Genomic DNA, 16,704 nt, shown 5'->3' with positions numbered 1-16,704 from the left:
GGACTGAAACAGATATTTGTATACCAGTGTTCGTAGCTGCTTTATTCACAGTCACCAAAAGGTGGAAACAATCCAATCAACAGTCGAATGGATAAGCAGAATGTCTGTACAGCCAATGGATTACTATTCAGCCATGAAAAGGAATGAAGTTCTGACACATGCCTCACAATATGGATGGACCTCCAAAACAGGATGCTGACCGGGAAAAGGCAGACACAAAAAGACAAATACTGTATGATTCCACTTACGTGAAGTACCTAGAGTCATCAGATTCATAATGTCAAAAAGTAGAATGACGGGTTCCAGAGACTGGTGGAGGCGGATGGATGGAGGGTACATGTTTCACAGGGACAGAGTTTCCGTTTGGGGAGATGAGAAAGTGCTGCAAATAGATAACGGTGATGTTTATACAACATCACTTTCTTAAGCCACTGAATTATACACTTCCAAATGGTAAAAAATGGCAAATTTTATGTTATATATATTTTACCACAATAAAAACATATAAACTTAGACTTAATTGTGTAGGAATGCTATGCTTAAAAAAACCCAAAAACTTACAGAAATGTATACATGCACAAAAACGGAGAGACTAGAATAATGAACTCCCGTGTGCAATAACTCAGCTTCAGGCATAACTTTGTTTCACCTATACATCGCCATCCTCCCACCGTCACTGAGTTATTTTAAAGCATTTCCAGATGTCATATCATTTTCTTTCACAAACGTATCTCTAAAAAGAAAAGGGCTGTTTAAAAGCACAGTCACGTCATCATCATCTTCCTTAATCTCCATCCGTGTCCAGATTTCTCTGATTGGCTCACAAGTGTCTTTTTACTGTTGACTTACTTAAGTCAGTATCCAAACTCTGCATTTGGTTCACGGCTCTTCAATACCTTTTAATCTGTTACGGCTCCCCTTGCCTATTTTCCTTGCTGTTTGTTTATTGATGAGGCTGAATGGTACTGAACCAGATGTGGGTCCACTTGCCTGCACACAGTAAAGCCAATTTGCTGCCACCAGTTGCGGTGAAAAAAAGTTCAGCGTCTCTTGCAGGTGCCAAAGAAGCAGTGTGGGCAGCTATTGCTCACAAGACCTGAAGTTCTTGTTTGGCACCCGCAATAAAAGCTGCACTTTCTTTCACTGCAAGCCAGTGTCAGTAGATTGGCCTTACTGTGCGTGGGTGAGTGGACCCAAATTTGGGTGAGTGGACCCATCATCTCGGCCCCCCGCGTGCCTGCATGCCTTGCTTACAGCCGCCCTTTGAGCCAAATTCCCAAAGGAAGACAGGCACAAACTCACCTCCCACCCAACACGACGCCCTCCTCGCCACTGTCCCCGCCCCCAGGAGAGGGGACCGGAACTCCCGTCACTTCTGGGCGGGCTTCCTGGTCCTGCAGACCATGGGAATAAGGCCGGCCATTCCCGTCGCATCCAACGCGACCAGGGACGAGCAAGGAGGAGAAAACAAAAGCGTGCGGTGGATAGACGCGCAGACACGTTTCCATCAGAAGCAGGATGAGGCGCGGCTGTCAGAGCCGTCACTCCTGGTGGCAGCCGCGGCGCTGGTACCGACAACGACCCTCCTCCATGAACCCGTCCACGCTCCCTGGGCCCCCGAGCAGCTGCTGGGAGTTCGTGGCCTGGTGGGTGACCCAAACCTTTGCTTCTGCCGGGTCTGAGCCTCATCCGTCAGGCCCGAGGGCATCGCTGTGGCTGTCCACCGGCCTGGAGGATGAAGAGGACCTGGGTTCTCTGGCTCCTCACCCTGCTGAGTTGGGCCCTGCCACCCCAGCTTTGGGCCTGAAGAGTCCCAAGTGGCCAGGCCACAGCCTCCACCCACGGCCCCAGGAAGCCTCACTGCGTCCCCGCGAGGAAGCTCTCTTCCCCTCGGGACTGAGCCCTCTAGAACCGAGAGTCACAGGACAGGAAGCACAGATTCTGCGGAGCATCAGGAGAGGTAATAGGGAGCGGGGCCACCCCATTCGCACCCCTTGATTCCCGATCCAGCAATCCTGGAGCAAGAGCACCACTGGTTGCGGAGCCCAGACCGTGTCCTGGGAGACATCGCCCCCGCCCTGCCCCGCACGGGGTTGCCACCTAGCCGGCACAGTAACTGAGTCTTCAAAAGGCCGTCAAGCACACTTCGTAGACTGCCCAAAGCATGCAACGCTGACAACACCAGATGGGGCTGGGGATGTGGAATGACAGGAGCTCTCGTTCACGCCAGTGGGAATTCAGAATGGTGCAGCCTCTTTGGAAGATGGTTTGATTATTTCTTACAAAACTAAGCATCCGCTTATCATACGCTCCAGGAGCACACTCCCTGGTACCTACCCAAAGGAGCTAAAACCCATGTCCACACAAAAGCCTGCACGCAGATGTTTACAGCAGCTGTATTCATAGTTGCCAAAACTTGGAAGCAACCAAGATGTCCTTCAGCAGGTGACGGATAAATAAACGGTGTCCCACACAGACAATGGCATATGATTCAGCACTAAGTGAAATCAGCTATCAAACCACGATAAGACACAGAGGAACCTGAAATGCATTTAACTAAGTGAAAGAAGCCAATCAGAAAAGGCCTCATGATGCCACCTCTATGACACTCTGGAAAAGGCAGAACTATGGAGACAGTAAGAGGATCGGTAGCTGCCAGGGGGCAAAGGGGCAGAGGGATGGGTAGGCAGAGCACAGGGGATATTTAGGGCAGTGAAAGCACCCCGTATGCTATTCAACATGCATGTCCTATACGTATTCTGTTACACTCACACCTCGGTGTGCACTTGAGTGATGGTAGGTGCTACTGTACTTTAATTGCAGGGTCTGCATGTCCACCGCTATTGTATAGGAACATGACTGGTATTAGGATGTTGTTATGTTCTCCGACCTCGCTGAACTCACTGGCTTTTCTGTAGGTTCTGTAGGAGTTTCTCCCTAGGTCATCGTGCTGCCTAGGGAGAAAGTTGACAGTTCCACTTCTGGTCTTCCCACCTGCATGCTCTTCTTTCTCTTGCCCTGTCACGCCGAGTAGACCCTCCAGCACAATGCTGAATAGAAGTGGCGACAGTGGGTATCTTTCCTTTTTCCTCATCGAGAGGGAAAACATTCCGTCTTTTGCCATTTAAGTATGATGTGAAGTGTGGTAATTTCATGTACTCCTTTATCAGGTTGAGGAACTTGCCCTCCATGCTTGGTTTGCCGAATTTTTATTGGGAATGGATGTTAGATTTGCCAGCCACTTTTTTTTTTTTTGCATTTTTGAGGTAATCATATGGTTTTCCACTTTGCTCTATGAATATAGTAATTTACATTGGTTGATTTTCAAATGTAAACAAAACTTGCATCCCTGGAATAAACACCACTTGGTTACGATGAGTTATTCCTTTTAAGAAATCTTGTTGGATTCAATTTGCTAAGCTTTTGTTAAGAATGTGTGCCTATCTGTTCATGTCCAATATTGCCTGTAGTTTTAATTTCTTGTAATGTCTCTATTCTCTATCTGGTTTTGCTATCCAGCCCTGCTGGTTCCACCGAATCCATATATTTGTACAGCGGTGTCATGTCCGACGCTTGCCCGCATTCCTTGAGGCTCACGTGGATGCTGTGCTTGGGTCTCTGGCCGTTAGTCCGGAGCCACTAAACTGCCTTTGCCACCCACTGGGGGTCACCCCCTGCACGATGGCCTGTCCACAGAGCAGCTCCTCCTGTTCTCGAAAGCCAGCCCTTCGCATCGGTCCATGATGCTGTTTACTTATTCATTTATTGATTTTTTTGCATGTTTAGTTCTTAGCTCAGGGGAGCCCAGGTGGGGCCTTTCTCCCACCCTGACCTGCTCCGCCGGGCTCTGCCTGACCCTACAGCCAGGGTCCTCAGCTAAGGAGGGCTACCCCTGGAGGGCTACACCAGAACCACTTGGAGCCACGTTTAGAGTTTGAAAAAAACATGTTTTATATTTTCTTCACATTTTATTTATGAAATAGGTCCCACTAAAGCCAGATCATTCTCACGTTTCATGTCTAAATAAAAGAGGGCTCAAAAACTGTTATCTGCAAGGAATCCGCCCAAATCAAGAAACACAGAAAACAATGTAGGTGCCAAAGGTCTTTATTTCCAATAAGCAAAAAACCAAGTCGCATATAATCTTGATTTTATTTTCTTTTTTAAACATTGTAAATTTCACCATACTGCGTGATTTTGCTGCTCAAAGTGGGGTCAACTGATCAGCTGCACACACGTCAGCTGGGGCCTCCTTAGAAAGGTGGCATTCCGGGTCCCACCTAGGCCTGCTGAATTAGAATCTGCTTTTAAACAAGATCCCCAGGGCGAGCCTGTGCACATTACGGTCTGTGTTGATGTCACGCTGAGAATCTTCTCAAAGATTTTATCGATATCATCCTATACATATAGGAGTTGTATAATTTTCTTTTTAAATGTAGGTATTTCGATGATCTGAAACTAATTTTTATGTTAGGTGTGAGAAAAAGTGCTCTTTTTTTCCCCCCCACACCTGATACCTTTTCTTGAGTAAGTGGTCCATCATTATCCTACTGGGGACATATTAAGTCGACAAAAAGAAAAGCAAATGTATATATATTTTGTCTTTTTCCTTTTTTTTTTTTGAAAGTTTTTTGGTTGTGCCACGTGGCATGTGAGATCTTCGTTCCCCTACCAGGGATTGAACCTGCTCCCCCTGCAGTGGAAGCACGGAGTCTTCACCACTGGTCCTCCAGGGAAGTGCAGGATGATCTTACATTGTTCAAAGAAAAGAGACTGCAGAAGAAATGAATAGCACTCCATAGATGTCTGAGCTCTGACAGAATGAGCGATTCAGAGCCTGATGGAAGAAAACTGTGCCTAAATCACAGGCCTTTCTTTAAAGCACGTGGTTCCCATACAGAAAACAGCCACTGGTTGAGATGGGGGTAAGGGTGAGAGGTGGGTACAGTCATCATTTTGAGCCTGCAAAACTAATTCTTCTAAAGACCACGTATTCTATGATACCATTTATAGGACGTACCCAGGGTTGGCAAACCCATAGGGACAAAAAGAAGGTTAGTGTTTAGGGAGTGCTAATGGGTATGGGATTCTTTGGGGTGATGAAAATGTTCGAAAACTGGTTGTGGTGATGGCATGTGAACCCACTACCACTGAAGAGCGCACTTTAAAAGGATGAACCCACATGGCACGTGCATTCCAGCTCATCAGTGGCCAGTGTTTGTCCAGTGCATTGATTACACGAGCCCTGCCGGTTGTAGGAGGAACCGTGCACCACGTGTATTGATTTACCTGCCTGAGTTTTCACCTACGTACAGCCTGCCTTGTCACACCTGTATTTGGGGCCGCTGTCTCACCTGTCTACTGTTCGGGCTTACTGCAGGCCTCGTGTCCCGAGAAGGGGGGGACCGCAGGGCACCCCGTGGATACGTGGACTGGTGGTGAAGCGTTACCTAGAGAGGTGTCTCTTGCATGCGCCCTGATACCCGGCCAGGCCCCGGGCGGCCCCGCGGACACTCGACCCGGGTGTGTCTGACCCTCGGACACTGGACTCGGGCGTTTGGCCCCTTGGACATTGGGATCCGGGCGGCCCGGCCCTGCGGACACTCGACCCGGGTGGTCTGGCCCCTCAGGCACTGGACTTGGACGGCCTGGACCCGCGCGCCACGCCCCCGCCACCAGAACCCCGCGCCCCCAACATGGGCGCGCAGCTCGGGAAGGGGCGCCGCCGCGGGGGCGGGGCGGCGGTGAGTGTGGCCCGCCCTCGGGGTGGGGCCTCCGGGCGGGGCGGGGTGGGGCCCGGGAGGGTCCGCCATTGCGGGCGGGCGGCACAGCCCCGCCGCGGCCGTCGGTTTGTGCGTACCCGACCGCCCGGCCTGGCCCAGCCGGCCCGCCCGCGCGCCACACGCCTTTGGCGCAGGCATGTCGGGTCCCGGGCAGCAGGAGCCGCCGCAGGCGGGCGGGCCGGCGGGCCCCGAGGGCGCGGACGCGGCGCTCGGCGAGGCGGGGCTGAGTTTCAGGACCAGCGAGCTGAGCCTTGTGGAGATGACGGAGATCGAGTACATGCAGCTGCAGCACATCCTCTACTCGCACATGGAGGCGGCGGCGGCCGACGGCGAGCTCGAGACGCGCGTCAACTCTTGCTTCCTGGCGGCGGCGGCGTCGGGCGCAGCGGCGGGGGGCTTCGCTGCGGCCGTGGGCGCGGCGGCGGTGTCGCGCCGCCCGTGTACCCGGTGCTGTGCCGCCTGCGCTGGCCGATGGTGGCTTCGCGGGCGCCAACCAGTGCCTGGGCCACATCGACTTCCAGGAGCTGCGCATGATGCTGCTGAGCGAGGCGGGCGCGCCCCGCGCCGCCGAGAAGACGCCGGGCGCCGACGTGCCGGGCGCCGGCGCACCCCGGCCCAAGGCGCCCGACGGCGGCGTCAAGGAGAACGTGGAGGGCGCGACCGAGGTGCGGGCCAAGTGGGCGGTGCGCGTCCGCCTGGAGGACGGCTTCAACAGCATAGCAGCCGAGCCCCCGCCAGCCCCGCGCGGTGCGGATCCCCCCGAGCCTGGCATGGCGCTCAACAAGTGGGTGCATCCCCCAGGGAGCGGGCCCGGCTGGATCAGGGTGTAGACCAGGGTCCTGTGCAGAGAAGCAGCAGGCTGTGTGCGGGTATAGACCAGGGTCCTTGCAGAGAAGCACCATCGTGGGTCTGGGTGTAGACCAGGGTCCTCAGCAGAGGCCACCGGCCTGTATCCGGGTGGAACCAGGGGCCTCTGCAGGGAGGGACTAGCCTGGGTCCGGGTGTAGACCAGGGTCCTGTGCAGAGAAGCACCAGCCTCGGTCTGGATGTAGACCCGGGTTTTCTGCAGAGGCCAGCGGCCTCACTGCAGCTTGCATCTTAACAGGGAGCAGACCTCAGTGGGTGTGGAGGCTGAGCTGAAAGTTTGTGTGCTCTGTGCAGGCACAGCAAGCAGATATTAAGTACAGAGCCTGCAGCATTACCTTTGCGGTGTGCGCTCTGCGTCTGCATGTGGAAGAGAGATGAGTTGAGATAAGTGCACACGTGTTCCTGAGGAACAAAGGTTTTGTCCCCAAATCACCCACCTAAATGTCAGGAGAGACCTCTGCTTCCCCCTCTGTTGACTCAGCTTGAGGCTGACCTGATCTTGCACAGATGCATCCCCTGGGAGGACAGACGTCATGTTGTGAGGCTTTGAGTGTAAAATGCAGCTTCATCCTTCAGCCAGACTGCCAGCCCATAAGTGATCTCGCAGCAACAACTATCGGAGAGGAGTAGCCTGTCTGCTAGGGTGTCTCCTCAGCTTTCTGTCTGTCCCCACCCTGTAGTTTTCCCCGTTTTGCCCATAGTCGTCAGATTTTGGAGGATGGCCAGAAAAAACCAGAGATTGGTGTCAGAAGTGTAATGGGAAGGGAGGTGTAACTAAAAGATGACACACAGCCACACCTTCCAATGTGAGGAAGAAAGTTTGAACTTGTCCCCTACAACACTAGCTGATAATTGCTTTGTAGAGATTTCCATGATGGGGGGCATTCATGGTAACAGATTCGAGTTCCTATCCAGAAAATCAAATGTTAGCCATTAGAGTGTGATAGTGATTGTGGTGTTTCAGGAAACTTACCTGCCACATACTCTTCATGTGTTTCTGGGTTTCTTTTGTCTTGGCAGTTTGGTAACTCTTATTCGCCATCCATCCGGATTAATGAGTGTTCCACTTCATCAGCAACAAAACAAATGTAGAACATGAGTGAAAAACAAAACAGCTGCTGCAACTACTGCTCTTCAATTTACATACCCTCTGTTAACTGCAAATAGTTGCTCTACTAGTGGAAATTCTAATCTTTCACAAACACAGGTAGGGAAAATGATTTGCGAAGCTTTGCTCTTTTGTGTTAAGTGGATAAATTGTATTTTAGTTAGGTCCCAAGGCTGTTTTTGTCTTTCATTGAGCTCGATAACTTGTTAAAATCGAGAGTATTTATGTGGTTCGGGGATATTTAAAAATCCTTAGTGCACCTAAAGTTCTTCAAGTTCATGTGAATAACTTTGACGTTACTTCTATTAAAACGCATTTTATTTGTGCGTAGAGAGGAGATTGTCACCTGTTGATAACGTTCCGGTTGCTTCATTGTTTTCCAGAGTTCTAGTAACTCACGTTCTGTACTTGAAGCTACCAAGCATCAGGATATTGGATTGCCGAGAGCGTTTTCTTTCTGTTATCAGAAGTAAATTGAATCCACTAAACAGACTTTGGGTAGTAGAAACAAAGCTTTGCCTGAGCACGTTCGGATTAAAGTAGGAGGTAAGCGATAAAACAGAAGCTGGCAGCTGCTTTCTCCTCCTGCCTGATGTCTCTGCCCCCCCTTTTTTTTTTTGGCCACGGGTGGGGGAGGGGAGAGAGGTGGTTTATAAACAAATGAAAGGATCTCGGAAGCCTGCTTGCATCTTAGGAATCCTTCTGTCCCTCTGCCCAGTCACCTCACTTGGAACATCCTTGCGAATTTTGAACATCACGTTTATCCTTGGCCTGGAAACGTTGAGTTTAGGGGCTGCTTTTTCTTAACAGTAACCTCCTTAAACAGAAACATGATAGACTTAGGTACATTTTCGTTACTGACAGCAAATTTAGGGTTTTTTTTTTTTTCTCTTATTTCATACTTCATGAGTGAGGCAGGAGTCTGGAATCCGCTCAGAGCTTTAGGGGACCATCTGCAGATGGGCAAAGGATTGAGTTGGGAGCAAGAGGCCATAAGGTGATACAGAAAGTCTTAGAAAGAAAGAAACTTCTGAAGGCAAACTTTGCTTACCCCTGACGTTAACCCTCAATCTGTTTTTCCTGGAAAACATTCTTTTTCGAGTTATCCAACAATAACACAGCTCACACTCAGCTTTTCAAGAGCTGATAAAGACAGGGTAGGGATGGAGCTCTCCTTCTTTCTCCCACGCCAGTGATTATTTTTTCATTGTTCTTATGACATTGCTCGTGAAAGTATATGTTAGCATTTGTGAGGTATAAAGGTTAAAATTAAAATAGTCCCTGTACTGACTACTCAGCTGAAGAACCAAAATATTACCAATACTTGTGAATTCCTCTCTATGTCTTTTGAAAAGTTATCACCATTCTGAAATGTGTGTTAAGTGATTCTTTCATCGTAGAGGGTTTGGCTTTGTACGGTACCTCGGGAATGCACATCACCACAGGTACTTCTTAGACGCCTGCTGTACTGTGATAGAAATTTGACATATTTCTGTAGCACAGGTCAAAGCTATGACGTGATGACTCCTTTTGTGGGGGGAATCTCACTTGTCAGGTGAGGGCGTGTTTAATCCTAAACCACTTAGGTTCTGTCCTCTTCTGAGCATTGCAGTTAGAATATCAGTTGTCATCTTAGAATAATTGCATATCAAGAAAATCTTTTGGAGAAAATATTTCTAGGTTTGTTTTTTTTTTCCCCTTCTGAATATCAGAAAAATGAAACAACTTCTTGGTTTTTTTATTCCTAGATGACAGTTAAAATGGCTCTTGATTTAAAAGGGGGACTTTTGATTGTATTGCTGTATAAGCTGTATTGATGACATAATACCTGGGGTGTTTTTTTTTTGCGGTACGTGGGCCTCTCACTGTTGTGGCCTCTCCCGTTGCGGAACACAGGCTCCGGACGCGCAGGCTCAGTGGCCATGGCTCACGGGCCCAGCCGCTCCGCGGCACGTGGGATCTTCCCGGACCGCGGCATGAACCCGTGTCCCCTGCATCAACAGGCGGACTCTCAGCCACTGCGCCACCAGGAAAGCCCTCTGGGGTGTTTTAATTTAGTTTATGTTCCGTTGTATAGTTTGAAACCTAGAGCCTTGTGCCGGATGTTTCTATGGAATTTTGGAGTGCTTCTTGTTTGGTTCTGTGTGCTCCTTACCCATTCATGTTTATATCTTGGATCGAAAATACCAAAAAATATATTCAGCATTCACGAGGGTAAGTTTAGAAGAATCAAAAAATTAAAATACCGCTTTTTCCTTCTTTTGCAAAGAAGAAGCGCTATGTAAACAAGCAATAAATAAGAGGAGTCGGAGTAGGATACGTCAGTTGGACACAAACATAGAACGAAGAACCCTTGGAGAGCTCCAGAATGTGGGTGAAGGCTCCACAGCAGCGCAGGGTGCTTGGCCGTCGGTGGAGTCGCCCCAGGCCGCCCTCGGGGAGCAGAGGCAGAGCGGGCCCCCACGGGGCAGGTCCCAGCGGAGGGAGAGGCACAGCCGCCTGGAAAGAGATAGAAGGTAATGCGTGCTGCCGGTGGTATACAGTTGTCCTAGACGCCAAGCTGATGAGAGTCAGTGCTGGTAACAGGCACCTTTTTGTAGAAAACAATGGTGTAGGCACTTCTGTGTTCAAGGGAGGGAAAGCTGGCAAGAGTCAATGGTCACCTTGCTTTGCTAGGTGGATGGGGGTAGCCAAGACCACCCCCAGGTTTGAAGATTCATTAGGAGGACTCATGGCTTTGATTTATTTTGGGCAAAGAACCCAGCAAAGTCAGCAGAGGCGCATGGGGAGAGGTCTAGGGGCCCCAGGCGCCAGCTCCCCAGAACACCTCTCAGTGGAGCCACTCAGGATGCCTGTCACCCCCCAGCACTGGTGACATGTTCCCGGACAGCAAAGCTCCTTAGAGACTCGGGGCCATGGATCCTACTGGGGGCTGGTTGTGGGGGGTATTCCCTAGGTGGCACGCGGCCAAATCCCAGACGCCCAGAAGGAAAGCTGGTGTTTAGCATAAGCCAGTGACCAATGGTGGTGGGAACCCCCCCGAAATCTAAGTTCCCAGGTGCTGGCCGGGGCCGCCTTCCTGGGAGGGAGTCCGCCTGCACACGGGGTTACTTAGTTTTGCTTGGTTCTTTTAAGGATATTGAAGAAGGAGGAAGTTACAGCTTATGTAAGTTGTTTTATCTGTGGATTTTATTTGTGCTGTTCTGTGTAGAAGCAAAAGGTGGTTACTTTTTCTGTTAGAGCTGGGTACGGGATGATTCCCTAACATAGAGTTAATTAACTTAGTCATTTATTGAGTACTTTGTACCAGTTTCTGTTTTAGGCTCAGGAAATAGAGCATTGAGCAAGAGAAATGTTCATCTCTGAACCTACAGTGTGGAGCGGTGGAAATTTATTTCTTTAAAGGGATATATTAAAGCTAGGCATCTAGATCCCTTTCCTAAGGGTGTGTCCGCACATACACGCCAAGTGATGGGCATCACGGAACTCACCGTGAATCATAATGGGCGTGGTTTTTATTTATTTAATAAACATTTGCTGAGCACCTACCGTCTGAAAAAAAGCCTCATATGTACTACGTGTTGACGGTAAAAGCTTAAATTCTTGCTCTGCCATTCCCTAGTTTAACAACTTCCTACACATTCTTTACCTCTCCACCTGAGTCTCTCGTCTATACAATAGGTATATTACCTACTGCGTAGATGGGACACAGGAAGTAAAGAAGCTGAAATGTAGTGTCTGGCCCAGTGCCTGCAGTTACAGAGCATCTAGTGAATTCCTGCTGTTGTTGTTACCTTAGAAAGTTGCTCTAAAGCTCTGAGCGTACAGGTGGGGAAATAGAAACAAGGGCCGTATTATCTGAACGTAATACGTAAAAGTTAAAGATGGTCTAAGACTCCAGTTGTGATGTAAATCATCCCTAAAAAGAGCAGGTTTGGGGATATTAACCGGCTGGTAGTCTGTGGTCCTTTATGAACCGGGACCCCTGGAGGATGAAAGCTGTGAATCCTAGCTTCTGTGACTTTCTTGGCACCTGGAGGGCAGGTGAGTGAAAGAATGTCCTGCCCAGAAGAAACACACACACAATTTTGCCTCCAGTTTCAGAGGGTTTGGGTCCATCCTTGGTCTAGAGACTTGGACCTGGTCCTTGCTCCTGGCCCAGGAGAAGTAAACAGGAAACTTTCCAGGGAGCGCAGCTGGGCTTAGTGGGCCACTGAAGGGGGGCTGGCCGCTGTAGATGAGGCCTTAGTGAAGAGCGTCCGGGTTTGGCTGCTGGTCCCGGCTGTCGCGTAGTCGCTGCCGTTGACGGCAGCACGGGCCTGGTTAGAGAACCGAGCTGAGGCTGGCACTGTAAACGTGGAACCTTTTGCAAAAGAGCCTTCCGTATCGAGATCCTGGGGCAGCGGCCGGCCGAGCGCCCCAGGTCGCCTGGAGTGAGGCCCCTGGGGCTGAGTGCTAAGAGTTTGTCTTCTCCGTTTCCCTTTTCTGTGCCTATGGGCATTTCCATCTTGTGTATTTCGTAATTTGGTCAAGTTCCTTATTTTCCTTGTATATTTAGTTGCCTTTGAAAGCGATCCCTGTGTGCAGTTTGTGCTGATTGGATCATTTCTGGTTATTTATAGTGTGGTTACTCTTTAACATTATTTTTTAGCGATAGACTTGGTTTATTGTAAAAAAATAAAGCTTTTCTATTTAAAACAATGATTTACTGGTTGGCTGTGTGTACGTAATAGTGGTAAACTATTATTTCTATGATTCATTCAAATATGATGAAGGTGTTTACAGCAATAAAAAAACGTAACTGTCACTATCTCTACTCAAAGATTAAATAGGTTAAAAACTTCCGGACATTAATTTTTATGTGTCTTAGGCTTCCTGAATCTTTGTGAAATTTAGTTACATTGAAGTTGTAGATTGTTTCTGGGTCGGATTACAAGACCCATCAGGAAACAGGCTGAAGTGACCTCAGTAGCAACTTGGGGGGGAATTAGAATGTAGGTAGCTTAAACCCTTGTGTCCTTCCTGTTTCCTTAGTGACTTTCCCCCTCTTCCTTGCATGAACATTTTGAAAGATGTGATACCCAAAAGTCTTCCGTGATTTTCCTAAATTATTTCAGTACACATGTTATGCCACAGGTCTGTTCCGACTCTAACCAGGCTTGTGTCCCAGACACTGGGGGCACCTTGAATAAGACAGAGACCCCGTGGGCTGGAGGGAAGCGGCTGAGAGGTCGAGGGTGAATGGACCACCTCCATCCCGGTGTGGGGTCTGGTTGACATGCTGCAAAGATGGCTCTCCCTGCTGTGCAGCAGGGAGACTGGACTCCAGGAGGAGAGGTTGGGGGTGGGCAGGAGTGGAGACACAGACCCTGGTCAGAGGCCGCAGCCGCTCTGCTGTGACTGGCCAGGGCCCGCGGTGCTGGATGTAGGGCTGCTGGGCAGAGGAAGTGGGGATCACGGTGGGGCGTCTGGCTGGAGCAGGTGGGCGGGTGGCGCCGTTTCCTGAGATGGGAAGACGTGTGGACGAGCAGGATGGGGTGGGGCGGAATCCACGTTCTGTGTCCGACGGGCTAGGTTTTCAGTGCCCAGGAGGCGTCAGGTGGAGAAGTTGAGAATGAGTAAACGAGTCTGCAAGCAGGTGGTTCGCTTTGTTTTATTTTTCTAATGAGCACAGAGTTCACTGAACACCTGCCCTCCCCTCACCTAGTGTGAGCCGTCAACATTTCCCATGTTTAACACACACGTGCACGCGCACAGCACAATTTCAAAGACAATGACAGATGTCATGACCCGTCACCTCTGAATATTTACGCCTGCGTCGCCCACGTAACGCCAGTGCCGTTTTCACACCTCACAAGGTCGATAATCATTGTCTTATACCATCTACTACCCAGTCCGTATTCCCATGTCCCCCGGATGTTCTAAAGGTGACTTTTATGGCTGCGTGTTTTTCCAGACCAGCACCCAGCCATGCTCCTGTGTTGCATTCAGTGACGTTTTTCTGTCTCTAAGCTATAGCAGTCCTTCCTACCGCACAGTTTCTATTACGGCACTGAGATTTTGAAGAGATCGGGCCAGACAGGTGCCTGTAGAACCCTGGATTTAGATGATTCGTTGTATTTATTTATGGTAATTAAAAATTTTTATATAATTTTAAACTTGCAGGAAAATTGCAAGATGAGTGCTAAGAGCTCCTTGTGTGCCCACCCAGCTTTACCCAGAACCCCCAGTTGTTCACATTTTGCCCCATTTGTTCTGTCTCTCGCAGTCTCAACCATTTGATGGTAAACTGTGGGCACCATGCCCCTTGATACCCAAACACTTCGGTCTGTGATTTTAAAGAATATTACATTATCTTACATAACCAGAATACAATGGCCCAAATCAGGACACTTAACATTGCTGTAATACTCTTATCTAATTCAAATTTTGCCTCTTATCCCAATAACACCCTCTACACCATTTTCCCCGTCCAGCCCCAATCCAGGATCACTGGTGACACAGTTGTTGTGAGGTGACATTTTGGGGTCATGACCTTGAACCCTAGCCAGGCTCTGGGGCTGTGGGGCAGTCTCTCACTCTGTGCTCCCCTCTCCTGTGTCGTGTCACCATCACAGTCTTTGGGCAGGACGGTGGCGCTGCCCCCCTGCTTTGTCTTCCCTCCTCCACCTGAAGACGGGCTGGGGGCCGCCCCGCACCCACTTGTCCTTGCGCACCATCCCCAGTTATCAGGTGCAGCTGTACTATTACTTCTCCCTTTCCTGTGCAGTAGGAATTCTGTCCTTTTTATTTTAAATTTATTTTATTGAAGTATAGTTGATTCACAATGTTGTGTTAATTTCTGCTGTAGAGCCAAGTGACTCAGGTGTATATATATGTATATACACATATATATACACACACGTATATATATATATACATACATACATTCTTTTTCATATTCTTTTCCATTATGGTTTATCACAGGATACTGAATATAGTTCCCTGTGCTATACAGGGAACTGTAACCCTATATAGGGTTACGACCTTGTTTATCCATCCTATATGTAATAGTTTGCATCTGCTAACCCCAAGCTCTCGCTCCATCGATCCCCCCCACCCCCTTGACAACCACCAGTCTGTTCTCTACGTCTGTGAGTCTGTTTCCGTTTTGCAGATAAGACTGTTGTTTGTAAGAACAGCATTTCATCTATTTCTCCCATTTATTTATCACATTGTGATCAGTGAAGATGGTAGTTTTTAAAAGCTTGTTGAGACTTCCATTGTGACCTCTTATGTGGTCAATTTTTTTAAATTCTGTGTTTATTTGGAAAGGATGTGTGTTTGGCGAATTCTGTATGTTTATTAGGTTGAGGTTACGAACTGTGGTTCAGGCCTTTCCTGTTCTCTCTTGTCTGTCAGACCTGTGGTTCTGAGAGCCCCCGTGGCATCTCCCGCCGTGACTGGCCTTGTCCCATGTCTGTGGGGCTCTCAGCGTGGCTGAGTGTCGGGGGCACATCCTCCCACCGGGGCCCCGAGGTTTGTCACCCCGCTTGGTTTCATTAACCCTTTTCCTTTAAGTCTCTCGTCTCTCTGTACAGATGACACCAGTTTTCTTCCTCTTCCTGACTTCCTGGTATAATTTCTTGACATGTAATTGGAACAGTCTTTCTTTTTTCCTACTAAAAATAGTTTTTATTATTGACCTTCTCCTATTTACAAATTTAATGTGAATATCCAACTTTGACCAGAGGTCATCTCAGGATGTCTGATGAGTTGTAAAAATCCCTTCAAACTCAGCTATTTCGCTTACGTTTCGTTGAAATAGACGCTACTTGAGAGAGCAGAGTAACAATTACTAGCTTCCCTTTGCGGCAGTCAAGGGCGGGAGGTGTCCACTTGTCTCCCTCTTTCACGGTCACCCCAAGTTCCCATGAACTGAGTCCCAGGGACCTCGTGAGAGTCTAGATTGAGCTACACCTTAACCCCACTGCTGGCAGAAGTATTCAAAATAAAGACGGGTGCCCAGGGCTATCCACCTCATTTTACGACGATTGTTTAGAAAATCTCTTGAAGTACTTTCTGACATCTGAGAGATGATTCTTGTCTTCCTTCTGACTTCTATTTAGGTATTCTCAAAGGTAAATTCTACCTTCTGAAATATAGGCAAATATTTTATAGTTGGGCTTTGGGTGTCAGAATATAGAAACCAATATATCAAACCATGGTTCATCTTACATTGCATTAAGACCCGTTGAAAATCTTTTAAATTTTGGGAAGGAAATTAGAATGTATTTATGTGCAGATATAGCTTCTGAGCATAGACAGTTGTTGCAAATGGCAGATGGCCTTGGTTGGGATGCCACTTAGCGTGTGGACAGGTGGAGTGCTCCAGCCGTTCCAGATGACTCAGAAGTCAGCGCAGTGGCAGCAGAGAGAGCGCTTATACTTCCCTTCCTGGACACAAAGTAAATATCAACCTATTGTAGTCCAGCAACAAAGAGACAGCACAATTCAAAAATGGGCAAAGGACTTGAATAGACGTTTCTCCACAGAAGATAAGCAAATGGCCAATAAGCACATGAAAAGATGCTCAACATCACTAATGATCAGGGAAATGCAAATCAAAAGCACTTTAATGGATGTGAGATAGCAGTTGACGCCCATTGGCTGTGGCTCTTATAAAAGGAAATAAGAAGTGTTGGTGAGGATGTGGAGACATTGCAGCCCTCGGGATTGCTGGTGGGAATGTAAAATGGTGCAGCTGGTGGTTCCTCAAAAAGTGAAACACAGAGTTACCATATGATCCAAAAGAATAGGAATTACCCAGAAGAATAGAAAGCAGGGACTGAAACAGATATTTGTATACCAGTGTTCATAGCCGCTTTATTCATAGTAACCAAAAGGTGGAAACAATCCAAGTGGTGGAAACAATCCAATCAACAGACGAATGGATAAGCAGAATGT

General features: G+C 48.6%; 1 protein-coding gene and 1 pseudogene across 2 annotated transcripts in view; both read left to right on the top strand.

Moving 5' to 3' along the window:
• LOC307054036 (death-inducer obliterator 1-like) overlaps positions 1-16,704 on the top strand; it is a gene marked incomplete at both ends in the record, with an annotated part of 109,758 nt that overhangs the window by 51,322 nt on the left and 41,732 nt on the right.
• On the top strand, positions 5,920-10,278 carry LOC307054037 (transcription factor-like 5 protein; annotated as a pseudogene). The gene is made up of 4 exons: positions 5,920-6,567; positions 7,671-7,857; positions 8,142-8,304; positions 10,028-10,278. The product of its transcript is annotated as a transcription factor-like 5 protein (transcript).

This window comes from Hyperoodon ampullatus, assembly GCF_949752795.1.
Source record: "Hyperoodon ampullatus genome assembly, chromosome: 5".
NCBI classification, from domain to species: Eukaryota; Metazoa; Chordata; class Mammalia; order Artiodactyla; family Ziphiidae; genus Hyperoodon; species Hyperoodon ampullatus.
The sequence above is the reverse complement of the archived record's forward strand: the minus strand, read 5'-3'. Positions and strand labels throughout refer to the sequence as shown.